The following is an 18,229-nucleotide window of genomic DNA, read 5'->3' as shown; positions in this document are numbered from 1 at the left end:
ATGTTTAGAAGCAAACTTTCCTTTACAAGTAAAAAATATATAAATTCTTGCATTTTGTTTTAATGTTGTTTCGTAGCATCACAAGATCAAACTGCACGAACGACTCGTACTGTGTCTGTCCACGTGAACACACACACACACACACACACACACACACACACACGAACGCGTGCGCATACACACACACACACACACACTTTCGCACACCATACGCACAAAGGTCCCCCACCTCTAATTCATTCTCTACCCCTGGCCCCCTCCCCCACCACTCCCCGTGCAATCTTCCAATATATATATATTCTCCACCCAAGCTACAGGAACTGTCCCGACAAGAACGTCTCAAGGGTGATCGATTTTCACTGATCGATTTCTAACTCTTCTCCCTATTGTCATCAAAGGCGAACACAGCAGGCATGTGCTCCCTGACAAGGTGGGGTGCTACACAAAAGGGCCTTCGATCTCCCCGGGGTGTCTACCCGACAAAGACCGGGTGGCTTTGGCTTATCTGCGCCATCGAGTTTGGTGAGGGGCTTGTTAGGGAAAGTCAAATCAACAACCGGGTGGGGGACAGGTGTGTGAAGTGTAAGGATCTTCTTCCTGGACCTTAGGGCCAGGTTATATCTGCGCAGAGTCAGCGGCACAGACGACGCACCGCAGATTATTGTTGCCCCGGTAATGCCCCGGTCTCACATCTACGAATGTCACCCGACTTTTGGTAGTCGGCTGGAAGTCGGAAGAGGTCGGAGAGTTCGTGAGAATTAGCAATTTTGTTTTTGAAAAGTCGGTTAGTTCGGAAGGCCCTTCAGACTGTTTTGAACATGTTCAAAACAGTCGGAAGAGCCTCCCGACTCAGACGAATAGAAATTTGTCGGGTGGTTGTCGTAAGCGTGTCGGTTTAGTCGTAAGGCGATTCTGATTAGTCGTAACGGTAGTCGGAAGACTCGTAAGGGTGGTCGGATTTGTCGGTAGCATAGTTTGAAGTGTGTCGTTCGGATTAGTCGTAATGGTGTCTGATTTGTCGTTAGGGCAGTCTGATTTGTCGTTAGGACAGTCGTTAGCTTGTCGGAGAGTCGGCTATTGTTCGGAAGTTTTTCAGCTAATAATCGGGCCTGTCGTAACTGCAGTCGGAATTGTCGTTACTGCAGTCGGAAGTGTCTGGACACATGTCGGATTTGTCGGCCCAAAAGTCGGGTGGTTGTCGTCTGCTTGTTGGCTACATGGTCGGATCAGTCGTAAGGACAGGTCGGGAGTGACATTTGGAGCCGAATTTGCAGCCGACACTTCCGACCTAGCCGACTTAACTATCCCCGACACTTCCGAAAAATCGTATATGTGAGACCCAGGCATTATGACGAGTACTTGGCCTGTTTTCTTTTCATGCGGCGTGTGGCGGGCTGTTTAATCTGCAGTGCGTCGTCTGTCCTGCTGAAATTACATAGGTGAGCGCCGGGCCTTAGAAGAATAAGAAGAAGCAATTTTTCTGAACGTTGAGTCCCAAGGAGATGAATTTAAAAGCCTTATTGAACTCGAAGTTGACTGCGCGAAGAATTCGCGAAGTCTTTTTGCCAAACACTCAGTGCAACGAGCCTCGTGAAATCGACTTCGCCCAATTAATAGCGGGCACGACCGTCGCTGATAAAATGCCATAGACGGAGAGAAAGAAAGCTGGCGCCAAGGATTGCCATGAAACTCGTGAAAACTGACAAAACTTGTATGGTCAATTCGGCCAATTTACCGAAAAAAATAAACCCCAGCAACATCCATGAGAGTAAATGTATTTAGTCCGCCATCATGTTAACCTTTGTTATGTACGTACCAGGATTACTTAAAATAAGCATTATATGCTTGAGTTAGTTATCTTAAAAACCATGTATTGTTTTTGTCATGATAAAAATTGAATAAAGTTTTGTTTAAACCAACATCTTTGAGAAAGTAGGGTATTTCTGAGGGAATGAGGGGTTGAACGTTATGAAGGCTCCAGCAAAACGGAAACACCGAATTAACGACAGAAAGTAGAAGGAGAACTGAACGGTTTTCATGGATTTCCTATCGAACGAAGAAGAAGGGAAAGAAGAAGGAAGATTATGCGGAGAGAGAAAAAAAATAGAAAGATGTAGGACATACGGATAGAGGGCCATGGTAAGCTTTCGCTGCACAGTCAGGTAGACAGACAGACAGACAGACAGACAGACAGACAGACAGACAGACAGACAGACAGACAGACAGACAGACAGACACACACACACACACACACACCATAATTGCTAAGGCGTCGAAATACACCAAAGGAACCTACAGTACCATTTGACTCCCCAGTGGCCGACACGTCAGTGTTCCTGTATAGAAGGCGCATTTCTATGCCTGGCAGTATTAATCTTATCAATAAATGCCGCTATCCCACCACCCACGCGAGTACTACACCACGCATTACCCTTGCAAACAAATAATCAGCTTCAACCGCCACCCAAAGCTTCTAAAGATTACTGTTTGACGAAGGTATCGCCGATACAACGCAGATCAATGGGTAGGGGCAGGTTTCACGAAGGGGTCGTACTCTGTTATTGTTAAACGATGGACTGACTTTTGGTTCAAAGATAGGCGTGACTGGAAGAAATGAACTCTGTTAAAATAAATGTTTGAAAGAATGGGGTGACTGTGAGTCAATGTGCTCAAAGATACTGTCGTTCTCGTGTCAGCTATTAGGTACACCATCAAAGATTTAACGACAGCGGTTATTGTTGATTTCCATCATACAAGGCGAGCAACCGCCACCCGACACCTTTATTTCCCCTTTTTTGTGATGAGGGGGGGTAATTAATTCATATTGTATTCACCAGTGAAGACGACACTATTTCAGATTCACACACCACATTCAGATTCACACACCACATTTTGTTTGACACCAAGGAACTGTCGGCCATTTTTAACATCTCGCACAAATCACGATAGTACGCGTTCTGTTTGTCTCTCGTTTAGTCTCTGTCCGTCTGTGTGTGTGTGTGTGTGTGTGTGTGTGTGTGTGTGTGTGTGTGTGTCTCTCTCTCTCTCTCTCTCTCTCTCTCTCTCTCACACACACACGCACGCACGCATACGCACACACACGCACCTTTTCCACCAGAATAATAACATGCCCGCGTACGCAATCAATAATCTTAACAGCGTTGAAAGTAGTCTGGTGTTTTTCCGACTTCGGAAATTCCAGTGTGAGAAACTATTTAATCATTTATAAAGAAAACTGTATTAAGCAACTGAAGTAAAAGAAAGAGAAAAGAGAGAAAAGAGAAAAGAGAGAGAGAGAGAGAGAGAGAGAGAGAGAGAGAGAGAGAGAGAGAGAGAGAGAGAGAGAGAAAGAAAGAGAGAGAGAGAAAGAAAGAGAGAGAGAGAGAAAGAAAGAGAGAGAGAGAAAGAAAGAGAGAGAGAGGAAGAGAGAGAGGGGGGTACAGACAGACACAGACAGACAGACAAACAGAGATGTCTTTGTACCGAAATAACATAAATCCCGTATGTTAAAACGTCAACTTATTCCTAACATCCGTCTGGTCCATAACTATTTGACATTAGACAACGAACTGTTTGTTTTGTCTCCAAATACCCAATTACCTCTGACATTATCATACCATTCACCTCGACAGGTTTATGACCTGGCATAAGAACAGTGTTTGTTCACCAGAGCAGCGATGGAATGCGTGATCTGAGAACGTTGTATCGAGTGAAATCGATCACAAGTGAAAAAAGGGGGTGGGATAGACTTGCGCTGACAGATTTCAACGGGTGACATGGCACAGGCCACTTACTTTCAGGACTTGTTCTCTTCGGGTCACGAGTGCTATGGTACAGACCTTGTCAGTACATGTTCCTGGAGCTGCAGCTATACTTTCATTCGCAAAGCTAAGTGTATGTCCCAAGTTCAGGAGAATGCTCAGCTAAAGATTTGCAAAAAAATCCCGAACATGGTTGGACTACAAAGACAAGAAAGTGTGTGTGTGTGTGTGTGTGTGTGTGTGTGTGTGTGTGTGTGTGTGTGTGTGTGTGTGTGTGTGTGTGTGTGTGTGTGTGCGTGAACGAACAGGCATCCATGTACACATTCGAGTATGGCGTGTAAAGCAATTTGTGCATTTTCGTTTCATTTGTTCATGTAACGTGTAAGGTGTAGGGCAATTAGTCATTTGTGTTGTGTATCCCATGACCTGCCTTCTTTGTCTCTGTAAATGTACTCTAGGTATATTTCTTGTATTTCCATTGTTCTCTTGTTACATATAAAAAACCTCTATATATTCTGCATATTCGTATGGGGTGTGCGTAGTGTACACGCAGGCATGCACATAACAGAAAGAAGTATACTCTGCACTCAACTGTACACAAATCAAAAATCAAACACTCATAAATCACAGCATACTTAGCCAGATATAAAACATCAAATGGCACATTAATAAACACGACAGCACATTAAATAAACTACAGATAAAAAGAACGCGAAATCTAACAAAACGGAAATGTTATCAAGAATGCAATCTCTCCTGTGCGGAAGGAGGTTCTGACACACACACACCGTGACACAACCGCAGCTGAGAGAGAGAGAGAGAGAGAGAGAGAGAGAGACAGAGGAGAGCCAGAGTGACAGAGAGGAGAGAGAGAGAGAGAGAGAGAGAGATGCACTGAGAGAGAGAGATAGATAGAGAGAGAGAGAGAGGCACTGAGAGAGAGATAGATAGAGAGAGAGAGGGAGAGAGAGAGGGGGAGAGAGAGAGAGAGGGGGGAGTCAGGCAGAGAGATGTGCGCGTGTGTGTGTGTGACACAGACAGAGATTGACAAAGAAGAGAGACGACGACAGAGAGAGGGGGGGGGGGGGGGGCGCGGGGAACTGTCAACTCTGAAAAGCATAAGGAGGATTATCAAGACAATGTCGCCTTGCCATATATGGGCCTCGTCGCTACATTTTACCTCCCTCACTGTAAACACCATAACATCTCTAATGCCCTTCTCTTCCTCACCCACCCTCCTAATCTCCATCTTTCTATCTCTGTCTCACATACGCCCCACCTTTATCCGGCCTCGTCCGGTTTTGTAATCAGATAAAGGAATACAGGTGTTTTGCAGTTATGATGTTCTGTGCGTCTCCCTCTGAACAACCCCCCCTTTTTAAAGCCGGTTTTAACTATTAGACTTTGTGAGAGACGAATACCGTATTACAGTTGTTTTTCAGTTATGATGTCGTTCTGCGTATCTTGCCCTGGAGGATTTTCCACATTCTGCTTTCATTTCACTGTAGGAAGTGTGTCAAGGTTGTTTCAGACACGGCAAGCGGTGGTTACCGGCGAAACAGGCTTTCGTTTCATCAATGACGAATGGATTATTATATTTTTTTTAATCACACACACAAAAGCACCGCTTAAAATCACAGCCACAAGTTCTGTTCGTCTCTACAAAGTTACGCGAACATTTCCTTGTGCCCTGCATACTGACATTACCGTTATTGAATGGACGCAGACAGAGAAAGCAGTTTATTGTTATATGAAGTCTTATATCGCGCGCGTATCTCCAGACTCGGACTCAAGGCGCAGGGATCTATTTATGCCGTGTGAGATGGAATTTTTTTTACACAACACATCACGCATTCACATCGACCAGCAGATCGCAGCCATTTCGGCGCATATCCTACTTCAGTTTCACGGCCTATTATTCCAAGCCACACGGGTATTTTGGTGGACATTTTTTTTATCTATGCCTAACCACTTTTGCCAGGAAAGACCCTTTTGTCAATCGTGGGATCTTTAACGTGCACACCCCAATGTAGTGTACACGAAGGGACCTCGGTTTTTGGTCTCATCCGAAAGACTAGCACTTGAACCCACCACCTAGGTTAGGAAAGGGGGGAGAAAATTACTAACGCCCTGACCCAGGGTCGAACTCGCAACCTCTCGCTTCCGAGCGCAAGTGCGTTACCACTCGTTGTTCATGCGCCTGTGGCGGTTCAGCCAAGCATAATACCGCGTGCCTGGACTGAATAAAACTGCACAAAGAATGCGTGTGTAAACGCATCATTCCGTACAACACGTACATTCTGCAACTGATTCATACAGGCCTAGATTCGTAAATAATTACCTTCAACAATGGACGACGTTACCGCTGGACCACAGACTGAGACTGGACACACACTATAATCCTCGAGAAAAGAAGAACTGTCGAATTTCCGGAAGCGAACATCGCAGTCTCTCACAAAACGGCATGAAGCAAGCGTGCAACCGGAGACTGTAGAACACACGGCTTTTGATGCAACCCTCCACACCACACTACTGACACACTCCCGCTAAACACTTATTCAAGTCAAACATGGCGCCAAATGCAGCAGAATGGTGTAAGCATGTGGTAGGCAAGAGCAGACTTCAACCGGAAAATATCAGCTGCCCCCGCCTCCTGCTAATGAGTCAGCCTCTCTCTAACGAGCTTTGTCTTTTACGATACGATACGAAACTCTCTCTCTCTCTCTCTCTCTCCCTGTGCACAGTTTCTGATACTGTGATAGTCACGCCTAAATCTGTGAAGGCTATCCCGGTGGCTAACATTCACTGCAGGCACAGTGAAGTGGGGCTGGCAAAGACACAGTACGACACACATAAACACAGCACTGTAACCTGCTGGGGTCAGGACACAGGAAGCATCACTGTAACTGTTTTACTTGTAATGGACAGATCGCAGGAAGGGATCGTGTTTTAACTGTATTGTATAGAAACGTGAATCACACTAAACTTGGGACACTTCACACAGGAAGGAATTATCAGAATCAGTGTGACGGCCCGCTGCATTGTTGAGGAACGTAAAATGCATAACTTCTGACCACAGAACGCGTGGGGCGGGGGGGGGGGGGGGGGGGGGTTGCACACATATAGACTGCACGGTACTGCACTGACAGGAACGTGAAACGAATGATTCGAACTAAACACAAAGGCAAATCGCATAACAGTGTATGTAGTAGATGGTGATAGGGGAATTCTCCTCCTGAATTCCGATACAATGCGGTTCTATAATAGAAGGTAGTAGAAGAGCTTTTTATCCCCCCTCCTCCCACACACGCTGCCATGTGCCTGTGGGCATGTTGAAACTGTATTGTAGGCCCTACAGGGTCACCAAATGAATGGAGTGAACTTAGCGACTGCATGCAACGTGACTCGCCGCGACCAGCTGAGAACAAATGTCAACACAACCCCCCAGGGGCTCAGGCGTGATCAAATGACATACTGCTGTAAAATTTCTGAAAAAAGAAACCAGCGTCGAAAAAGTGTGTGTAGAAACTTGTCTCCCTCGTTCTGTCAGTCACGCACGCGCACAATAACGCGCTAGCACTATCTCTCCCTCTCAGTCTCGGTCTCTCTCTCTCAGAATTTTTGAAAACAAGACGATTACAAAAGGAGGCGGACCCAAAGACTTCGGTAGCTAGCATCGACCGACCGACTAGCTGTTTCTTCCACGGTAAGAGGGTCAGGCGAGTTGTACGTGTCTTCCTGAATCAATCAAAATGACATGTTTTATCTACCAGTACCAGTTCTCCGTGAGCAGCCCAGGAGAGACCAGTAATCTCAACCTAACTCTGTCAACGTGACTTACTGTGGCAATCATGCAAGTCAAAAATGAAAGGTCTTCACGTGGTGGTAGCAGTAGAAGTTGACATCACAACTCACCGACAGGCTTAGCCACATGGCGTAAGAGCTAAATAATTAAAACAGAAGGTGATTTCGAAATCAATACGACACGTAGAACGATACGCTTCAGTGCACACTGTACAAAATTTCCACCCGCCACGATCTGACTGATGATAACTGCTATAGTGATGACTAAAAAAGAGAGAAGACAAGCCAGCGAATGAACACTCACACGCCAAACAGCAATTACACGGCTAATAGCAACTGACCTGGGATGAGGATGAAGCCGCGAACACGTGTCTTTGTACAGGTGCGAATTAATCAATCGCTCATTACTTTAGTTCATCGCGACTTGAGTTAAAATCACGAGTTTCGCGTGCTGGGTGCATGGGCGGGCGAAAGAGAGCGTATATAGCATGAACATAGACGACAAGAGAGAGAGAGAGAGAGAGAGAGAGAGAGAGAGAGAGAGAGAGAGAGAGAGAGAGAGAGAGAGAGAGAGAGAGAGAATGTAAAACAAGCGTACACGTACACAGACACTCATGTCATAAAAACAGTCGTGGCATAAACACACACAGACATGGCATGAACACACACTCATGGCATAAACACACACAGACATGGCATGAACACACACACACACACATACATACACACACACAAACACACTGACACACACTGACACACACACAGGCCGACCGAGGACAGCTGGCCCTCCATGCTGTTTGTTATGACGAGCGCGTGACGATTTCCATGGCAACGGAGAGAGAAAGTTGCCGATATCCAGTCCACAGAAGGATAACGCACACAAACAAATGCGACAGCCATTCTTACCTGCCATAGTAGCGATTTCAAGTCTTGCTCAGGCTCGCACACTTTCCCCCTCAATCCACCGCCGTACACACAAGATCCAGAAGAAAATCAGTGTTATCACCACACAAAACCACAGTCTCCCAGACGTTTTCAACGTGTCGCAGTTATATTTTCACACACAAAACACGACTGCTTCCAACCCAGGGGATGTGTTGATATAAATCGCGAGTTGCGTCGTGCGTACAGCGTGTGTGTGTGTCGGCGTTTAGCCACAGAGTGAGCGAGAAACGTGTTGACAATCGTAAACGGTTCTGTGAGCGAATAGAAACGCACAGCGCCGACGACGCAAAGACGACCGTCCTCGCAGCAGAGAGAGAGAGGGGGCTCGACGCACATTACCTGTGTTCATTGATCGTATGAACGGTTCTTTTAACACATATCGGCCATGCGCTTTCGCTGCCCAGAGAGAGTGAGAGAAAGGAGGGGCCGTCTGGAAAGTCACGGGGGAATTTGGTTTGATTTGCTCACGAAAAACTCCCAGGTCTCAGTGTGTGACAAAATCGCCATCGCAAGGTCACGACGGAGGCAAATATGATAGTGTTTGAAGAAGTCGCCGGTTTAACCAGCATCTTCCTAAAGATTGGGAGAAATGTTAACTCTTGTATCGGGGGGAGCTCGGGGGAGTTGTTGACAAGGCGAGACAGGACAAGAGAGGATTTAGCAACATGAAATATACTTGTAAAACTAAACTCGAACCTGGCAAGATATCTTTTCAAATTGAGGACCAATCAATGAGAGTTACAATCACTACCCCCAAAAAGTTATATTCATTGATATAAAACACTTTCAAGAAAATGCTTATCATTATTCCAGGTGGGATGTGAAATGAGACCCATATTTTCGTACCCCCCGCCCCCAAGGCTTTTCGGTAAGAGCGAAGACGCCTAGTAACCCATTCGCATGCGCCCGTTTATTACCGCAATATTGAACTGAATGTAACAAACTACACTGGAGAAGGTTTACGGCAAAATATGAAAGCTTTGGGGAAAACAGATAATCTAAACCTTTGACGAGAGAGCATTATCTTGTCCACTCATCCTGTTCCTTCAAAACTAGATTCGTGTCTGGTCTTCCGTTGGTTAGTTTCGGCACTGACCACGTGTACTTCAAGTCCTGCTGGCACAGATGTCAGATAGATACTGACCACCGAGGAAGAGTACAAGAAAGGACTGGCCGATCCTTAGATCTACTCACTCGACATTATCGGAGTATCGGATGGTACTGGGTCCATTCCCGGTCTTCGTACAACTCTTTGTGGCTCATTCCCTCAATCTCCAAACCCTATCACTACCTCAGTTGCAGGTGGAATAACTAACACTGAAGATAACAGTTCTGCTGAGCACCAACGCTGAGTGTCCCATTCTTGAAAGCAAACAAAATGAAAGTGATAAAAGATTGAAATAAAGTCTTTCAGAACTGAGGAAGACATTCAACTTCAACACCTCGATAGAACTAAAACTTAAAGGAGCGACTTTTACGACTGCGGAAGGCATTAAACTTGATCACACGAACTTCCAATTTGTAGCTCTAAGTGTTACAGGTAAACGTCTTCAGCTATCGTGAAAGTCGTTCCGAAAATCAGTCCTCAAGGTTTTTGCTTCCACCCTACTGGGATACACGTAAATCACCTGAACACGCACGCACGCACGCACGCACGCACGCACGCACACACACAGACACACGTGCGCGCGCGCGCCTTTTACACTGTGCGAACAATCAATAACAAACCACCCAAAATATCCCAGCTGTACGGTACGTCCAGGTTATTAAAAGAAAAAACTATCACCACTTAAAGTTATTGACAAGTTTCCAGGCCATTATGAGCCTCGATAGATTTGATATGTGACCTGCGATGCCAGAGAATGTTGAAAGCAAATGCCCTGGTCCGGCATTAAGCACCTGCGGCCAAACCTTTCTGGCAGACAGCGAATGCCAATCTGAATCTAGTCGATTCTTTAAAGGCACAGACGACATCGGTGTTTCAATCGATTATTTTCTTGCCAGTAAAATTTGTTTAATCCATTTTGAGAGACCATGACAATGCAAACAGGTGCTTTTTTTACATCCAGCCCTCGCCCATGGGAGGGTTTAATGTAATGATACGTTTTAAAAATGAAGAAGTAACAAAAAACAAACGACGATCAAGCAAACGATTAACAGACTAAACAAAGACAGAACAATGTGTCAGAACTGACAGAGAGAGAGAGAGAGAGAGAGAGAGAGAGAGAGAGAGAGAGAGAGAGAGAGAGAGAGAGAGAGAGAGAGAGAGAGAGAGAGTAAGAGAGAGAGAGAGAGAGAGAGAGAGAGGTAGGGTGGGGGGGCAGGGGTGTCTGATGCTTCAATTGACAATCTTTCAATACAAACGAACTGGTGTTATAAATGAAACAGATAAACAAACAGACCCCTATGTCTGTCTCTGTCTCTCTATTTCTCTCCTTTCCGTACATGTCGGTATGGGCACGTCGCCAGAAAAAGACAATGATTCACCAAAGTAAAGTCAATAGTAAAACTGTCCTCTGGAGCAATACATTTGCTTCTACAATGACAGCTCTTCGTTCTGCGTAAATAATGAACGGCTTTGTAAGGAAGATCGGCAGAATAAACACGGGTAGAGCAATTATTTCCTCCTCGCAGCAAAGTGTTTGTTTGTTTAGCCACCAGTGTCAATAAAATCTGAGGTGATAATTGGAGGGGAAAGTGTAAGGGAATGCAATCAAATGTCAATTGTTCGTAGGGCATAGGTAAAATCGCTAGAAGACAGAACAATGTGTCAGAACTGAGAGAGAGAGAGAGAGAGAGAGAGAGAGAGAGAGAGAGAGAGAGAGAGAGAGAGAGAGAGGGGGAGAGAGAGGGAGAGGGAGAGAGAGGGAGAGAGAGAGAGATCGAGAGAGGGAGAGAGAGAAGGAGAGGGAGAGAGAGAGGGGGAGACAGCGATGACAGAGACAGGGTGGGAGTGGTTGGGAGGGGGGGGGGGGGCAGAGAGAGGAACAGAGAGGGAGAGAGAGAGATCGCGAGGGGTGGGGGTGACGAAGTTAAGGCAGATCAAATATCCTGTATTCACTGACAGCCCTGTGCAAAATAAGACCATATGTCCTTAACCTTTGCCGGATGCCGCTTTTGACTACACACTCCCGACGATGCGGGTTTGTCTGAACCCATACATTTGAAAGAGGGTTTTTACCGTTTATTCCTCTAACGACGATGCGGGTTTGTCTGAACCCATACATTTGAAAGAGGGTTTTTATCGTTTATTTCTCTAACGACGGGGTGGGTTCAGGGAAACCCACAGCGCTACTTCAGTGGTTGCATCGAGTTTCTCCCTTCACCGACCTCTTGCAGGGGAGGGAGAGGGGGAGGGAGAGACTGAGAGAGACTGAGAGACTAAGAAAGAGAGAGAGAGAGAGAGAGACTAAGAAAGAGAGAGAGAGAGACTAAGAAAGAGAGAGAGAGAGAGACTAAGAAAGAGAGAGAGACTAAGAAAGAGAGAGAGAGAGAGACTAAGAAAGAGAGAGAGAGAGTCTAAGAAAGAGAGTGAGAGACTAAGAAAGAGAGAGAGAGAGACTAAGAAAGAGAGAGGGAGACTAAGAAAGAGAGAGAGAGAGAGACTAAGAAAGAGAGAGAGACTAAGAAAGAGAGAGAGAGAGACTAAGAAAGAGAGAGAGACTAAGAAATAGAGAGAGAGAGACTAAGAAAGAGAGAGAGAGACTAAGAAAGAGAGAGAGAGATACTAAGAAAGAGAGAGGGAGAGACTAAGAAAGATAGAGAAAGAGAGACAAATAAAGAGAGAGAGAGAGACAAATAAAGAGAGAGAGAGAGACTAAGAAAGAGAGAGAGAGACTAAGAAAGAGAGAGAGAGACTAAGAAAGAGAGAGAGAGACTAAGAAAGAGAGAGAGAGAGACTAAGAAAGAGAGAGAGACTAAGAAAGAGAGAGAGGGAGACTAAGAAAGAGAGAGAGACTAAGAAAGAGAGAGAGAGAGACAAAGAAAGAGAGAGAGAGACTAAGAAAGAGAGAGAGAGAGAGACTAAGAAAGAGAGAGAGAGAGAGACTAAGAAAGAGAGAGAGGGAGAGACTAAGAAAGAGAGAGAGAGAGAGAGACTAAGAAAGAGAGAGAGAGAGAGACTAAAAAAGAGAGAGAGACTAAGAAAGAGAGAGAGAGAGACTAAGAGAGAAAGAGAGACTAAGAAAGAGAGAGACACTAAGAGAGAGAGAGAGAGAGAGAGACTAAGAAAGAGAGAGAGAGACTAAGAGAGAGAGAGAGAGACTAATAAAGAGAGAGAGAGAGAGACTAAGAAAGAGAGAGAGAGAAACTAAAAAGAGAGAGAGAGAGACTAAGAAAGAGAGAGAGAGAGAGAGACTAAGAAAGAGAAAGAGAGACTAAGAAAGAGAGAGAGACTAAGAGAGAGAGAGAGAGAGACTAAGAAAGAGAGAGAGACTAAGAGAGAGAGAGAGACTAAGCAAGAGAGAGAGAGAGACTAAGAAAGAGAGAGAGAGACTAAGAAAGAGAGAGAGAGAGACTAAGAAAGAGAGAGAGAGAGACTAAGAAAGAGAGAGAGAGAGAGACTAAGAAAGAGAGAGAGAGACTAAGAAAGAGAGAGAGAGAGACTAAGAGAGAGAAAGAGAGACTAAGAAAGAGAGAGAGAGAGAGAGAGACTAAGAAAGAGAGAGAGAGAGACTAAGAAAGAGAGAGAGAGAGACTAAGAAAGAGCTAGAGAGAGAGAGAGAGACTAAGAAAGAGAGAGAGAGACTAAGAAAGAGAGAGAGAGAGAGAGAGACTAAGAAAGAGAGAGAGAGAGACTAAAAAAGAGAGAGAGACTAAGAAAGAGAGAGAGAGAGAGACTAAGAAAGAGAGAGAGAAAGAGAGACTAAGAAAGAGAGAGAGACTAAGAGAGAGAGAGAGACTAAGAAAGAGAGAGAGAGACTAAGAAAGAGAGAGAGAGACTAAGAAAGAGAGAGACTAAAAAAGAGAGAGAGAGACTAAGAAAGAGAGAGAGAGACTAAGAGAGAAAGAGAGCGAGAGACTATGAAAGAGAGAGAGAGAGAGACTAAGAGAGAGAGAGACTAAGAAAGAGAGAGAGAGAGACTAAGAAAGAGAGAGAGAGAGACTAAGAAAGAGAGACAGAGAGAGAGACTAAGAGAGAGAGAGACAGAGAGAGAGACTAAGAGAGAGAGACAGAGAGAGAGACAGACAGAGAGAGAGACAGACAGAGAGAGAGAGAGAGACAGAGACAGACAGTCAGATAGACAGACAGTCAGATAGACGGATAGACAGACAGACAGAGCAACTGACAACAGACATACAGACAGAGAGATACGGACAGACAAACAGAGAGACAGACAGTCTCTTGGAGACAAACAGGCAGACAGACACTGTTCCGCCGCTTTGGTAATTATGGGTGTAGCAGAACCCGCGCCGTCGGCAGAGGGATAGTTACAATCACTACTACTCTTTAAAAGTATGGGTATGTGTGAACCCGCGCCATCGGTAGTGTTTATGTAAATTATCATAATCAATTAATTCTGATGTTTTGTCATGTACACACTAAAAATTTGCAGACAGAGAGCAAATTAGGTGTGTGAGAGATACTTAAAATTTCAAAACGATACCTTTAATGGTTCCAGAGTTACAATGATTTTAGTGTGTCTCTGGGTACAGGTGAACCCAGGAAGCACGGCAAAGGTTAATAGTGAATACAAATAAGCATGCATTGCAGATTACAAATGGAAAACGACAACAACCCCAAAACACACAATGTGAAATTGAAAGAAAAACACCTTTGGAGAGAGCGAGCGAGAGAGAAAGAGAGCGAGCGAGAGAGAAAGAGAGCGAGCGAGAGAGAGAGACTGAGAGAGAGAGAGAGGGGGGGGGAGGGATTTCAATGACACAAAGAATCATGCCACCATACAAAAGCAAATACATAAACTTTGACGAACACAAGATAGCAAAGATATTGACAAGCGACGGTCAGAACTTGAACTGTCCCGCAAAACCACACTTACACAATGTTTACGGTAACAGCCACCCGGTAAATCACCCTGAAGCATTCTGGTGCCATATCTAGTGGCGCACTCTTTTTAATGTTTAATGACATTCAGGTGTTGCGAAGAAATGGCCCCCAGCCCCGGGAAGCAAGCAAAAGAACTGACACACTAGCTGTTTATAGTCTGCCACCAACCTCCTTCCAACATACTCACTCAATCCAACTGAGGTCAAATTAATTTGCTTATGGACTGTTCAGTAATTGCCACTTGGTCAGGAAAAGGCAGAACCATTTTTCTCGGCGACAACTTTCAGGATGTTTACGGTACAAGCGAGTCCGGTCTACAAGCAACTAAAAAGGATTCATGTTTAAACGTGTGTGTAAGACTAGTGGTGGGGAGGTAAGGTCTTTGTACACAGGAGCATGAATGAAAAACATTTTGTTTGCTTGCTTTTGTTGCACGCCTTTCGAACTGCGGGCCTGGTCACATTTTGGGAGTACAGGTGTTATTCTTTTAGAGTGCGTGCTTCCAGTGCTTTTGTTTGTTTGAAACTTATGCGAGAAATGAAACATGTTGCAAGTATTTTCATGGCTGACTGCACCAAGGTGCCTTTGAAGACCTTGTCACTTTCAGTATGCATGGCATAACCGGCGGTGTCTTTCTCGGACCCCTGCGTGTTTTTTCTTTTCTTTCTGTCATGCAAAACGTGAAACCTCCTCAGTTACTTCTGAATGTGCCAAGCCGGAACACCCAGTGACCATATCCTGTCAGGTGATGAATGAAATGCAAGAAATAACAGCTAAGTGGAAAAAGAAAGACAGAAAAAGGAACACTAAGTTACTGACTAAGAACACTGCGTGAAGTCTTGTTTGGCAATAGAGCGTAACGGCTACAAAGAGAGAGAACCCTCACACACACACGCACATACACACGCACACATACACACACTCGCACATACACACGCACACATACACACACTCGCACACACACTGTCCTGTAGCTGTTCATGGCTAACAAGATGAGTAAAGTGCAAAAGTGAGTGATGTTACCGTCATTTTTAATTGCGCACTGTTCAATGATCCCTGGATCCAATCTTTTCTGAAAGTAAAACTCTTTCCAATCAATTCCCAACCCCCTGGCGCCCCTCCCCCTAAATTCTTCATTGTTTTTCCTCTTGTTCTCAGTCACTGCGTTTCAAAAACAAGCGTTGTGCCTGCAGCTACGAGTAGGTTTCCGTAAGGCGCCTGTACCTAGCAGTAGACTATAATATAATTGTATAGATAATATATATATACGTTTTGGTAAGTAAAGCATGCAAGAAAATCTACCTTGACACGAGTCAGGGGTGGGTGGCGATGCATTATGCTGGCATGTTGGTGTTTGGAATCAGCTTGTCCGGGCCACCTTGTGATGCCTATTGACTTTTCCATACCAGGGGATAAAAACATGATAATTATATCCCGTTTGCCTACGCTGGGTGATTTTGTCTTGCTGACCAAAGCAGGTGTTGGTTTACTACAGCGCAAAAAAACATGGTGCCATAGTTAAATGAGCATGTCTTCTTTGTCCTGCAAATAATCATGTACACCAAGACAGATTTGTTCGGGCGGTTGCATGAGATGAAAGCATCCATCCACATATACACATGCCGACTGCTTACAGTGCAGCGTTGGAATGTTGTACATGTACTAAATTATTTTCCAAAATGAAACCTACTTCAATCTATGAATTTAAATCAGCAAAAAATGTCCCAGACTGTACATTTTTGGTACGACTGTGAAAGCTCTCCAAAAACAAAGAGACTGCCAACGTTCCAAAATTCAGAATCATAAAACAAGAAAGGTAGGTTGTTGGAACGTTTGTTATTGACAAAACGATACATAAAACGTTCCAACAACCTACCTTTCTTGTTTTTTTATCCTGAATTTTGGAACGTTGGCAGTCTCTTTGTTTTTGGAGAGCTTTCACAGTCGTACCAAAAATGTACAGTCTGGGACATTTTTTGCTGATTTTAATTCATAGATTTTAATTCAAAGCTCTCATTACATGTAAAAACCGAGGTACACATTTTTGGTGGTGTACATGATTGCTTAAAGAAGAAGGACAGTGCTTTATTTGCAATTTATTGGAGTGTCAAGAACAACCTCAAAAATTGTTAAGGTGGTTCTCTATCGTCCTACACCGCTCACTCTTGCAGGGAGCAAATTTGCTTTTCACAGTTTCATTTTAAACTTGGAGCTAAGCTCGCCCGTAGTTTGTTCATGCATAAGTATGTGCATTTAATGATTGAACTTCTATTAGGTGGCAAGATGCACAACTGCTGGAACTGGATATGTATGTGTGTGTTTGTGTTGTGTGTGTGTGATTGTGTGTGTGTGATTGTGTGTGTGTGTGTGTGTGTGTGTGTGTGTGTGTGTGTTCCCAAAATACAGGTCATTTACTTTTTAGATGTAGCCATCTTACTAACATTGTAAACATACATGTATAAATGCTGACAACATACAGAAACAACACATAGAAGACCGAGCCAAACCAAATGAAAATGTGCCGTTTTGATTTTGGTTTAATTGCACTCCCGTACACTATCAGAAATTCAAACACCAAACTTGGCAACCGCTTCACAAAATAACAGCTTTGAAATTCCAAAGTCATGCACACATAATACAAGGAAATAAACAAAATATAGCAAAAACCATGATCAACCTAACTATGCCATTCCTAATATCAACCAAAAACTGAAAAAGGGATGTTTTGCAAAAGTGCAGCTGAATTTAGTCAGCTAACAGTTTGATATGAAAATGAGGTAACAATGTCTTCTTATTTGGGTCTTTCAACTCTGCAATATTTATGCATATTTCTTCAAGTGCAAGTATCACAGGCTTTTTCATGAAACTCAGATCACTGCACCGAAGATGATTAATGAAAAGCTGATCAGTTAAGGAACAACCTCAACAAACTGTCTGTTATTCAAAGTCAAATGTGACAAAATGATCCAATCAAACTCCAACCTTTTTGAAAAATGGCAAAGTAACAACTCTTAATCTTAAAGTTGATAAAAAAATTGCAGAGTGAATAAATAATCCCTTGCTCAAACAAGTGTCAGTGATTGCAGACAGCTTGAGCACAGATGCAATATGAAAACATTCTCTGATTTAACTGTTTTGCAAAAACCAATGGCATAAGATGCACTGAGCAAGAATGAAGAGGACAAAACAGAGAGGAAAAAAAAAGAGTATAAAGAAGCCAAACAAGCCTCTAGCTATAATGTGAGTTATGAAATTGTCTACATGCTGTTAGGTCACTCAAACAAAGATTAACATATTAGCAGCAACTAAACCAAATGATTAAGCAAGAAAAGTCAGAATTCAAACGTGTGAGTAATTATAAGTTTGAGTAAAAGATCAGTATGTATATTTCTTTCCACAGATAATATGAAAAAACACCCAAACTCAAACAAAGATTAGGCAAAAGGTCACACACACACACACACACAAAGTACAAAAACAAAGTTGAGAAATGTCTTCTTTGCGCTCAAATCCTCCACAACTCTCCCTTGAGATCCTGATACAGTAAAATGATCTGTCTGCTTTACATAGCACCTGCGGTCCTATCTGCATCCAAAGCTAACTGTTTTGTCTTGTTCTTGCAAAGTAGACAAGGCCAAGAAGTGGAGCTTCCCAACATGCCCCCATCCTCACCCCTAAAACCACGCCTCGTTTTGATGAAAGCAAACAACTG

At 44.0% G+C, this 18,229-nt stretch overlaps 1 protein-coding gene across 7 annotated transcripts in view; it reads right to left on the bottom strand.

Annotated features, from left to right (window-relative positions):
- LOC138982865 (A-kinase anchor protein 9-like) overlaps positions 1-18,229 on the bottom strand; it is a 160,855-nt gene that overhangs the window by 109,449 nt on the left and 33,177 nt on the right. The gene's annotated exons all lie outside the window — the stretch shown is intronic.

Source organism: Littorina saxatilis, linkage group LG12 (assembly GCF_037325665.1).
Source record: "Littorina saxatilis isolate snail1 linkage group LG12, US_GU_Lsax_2.0, whole genome shotgun sequence".
Lineage (NCBI taxonomy): Eukaryota > Metazoa > Mollusca > Gastropoda > Littorinimorpha > Littorinidae > Littorina > Littorina saxatilis.
Note: the sequence above shows the minus strand (reverse complement) of the source record. Positions and strands in the feature narration are given on the sequence as shown.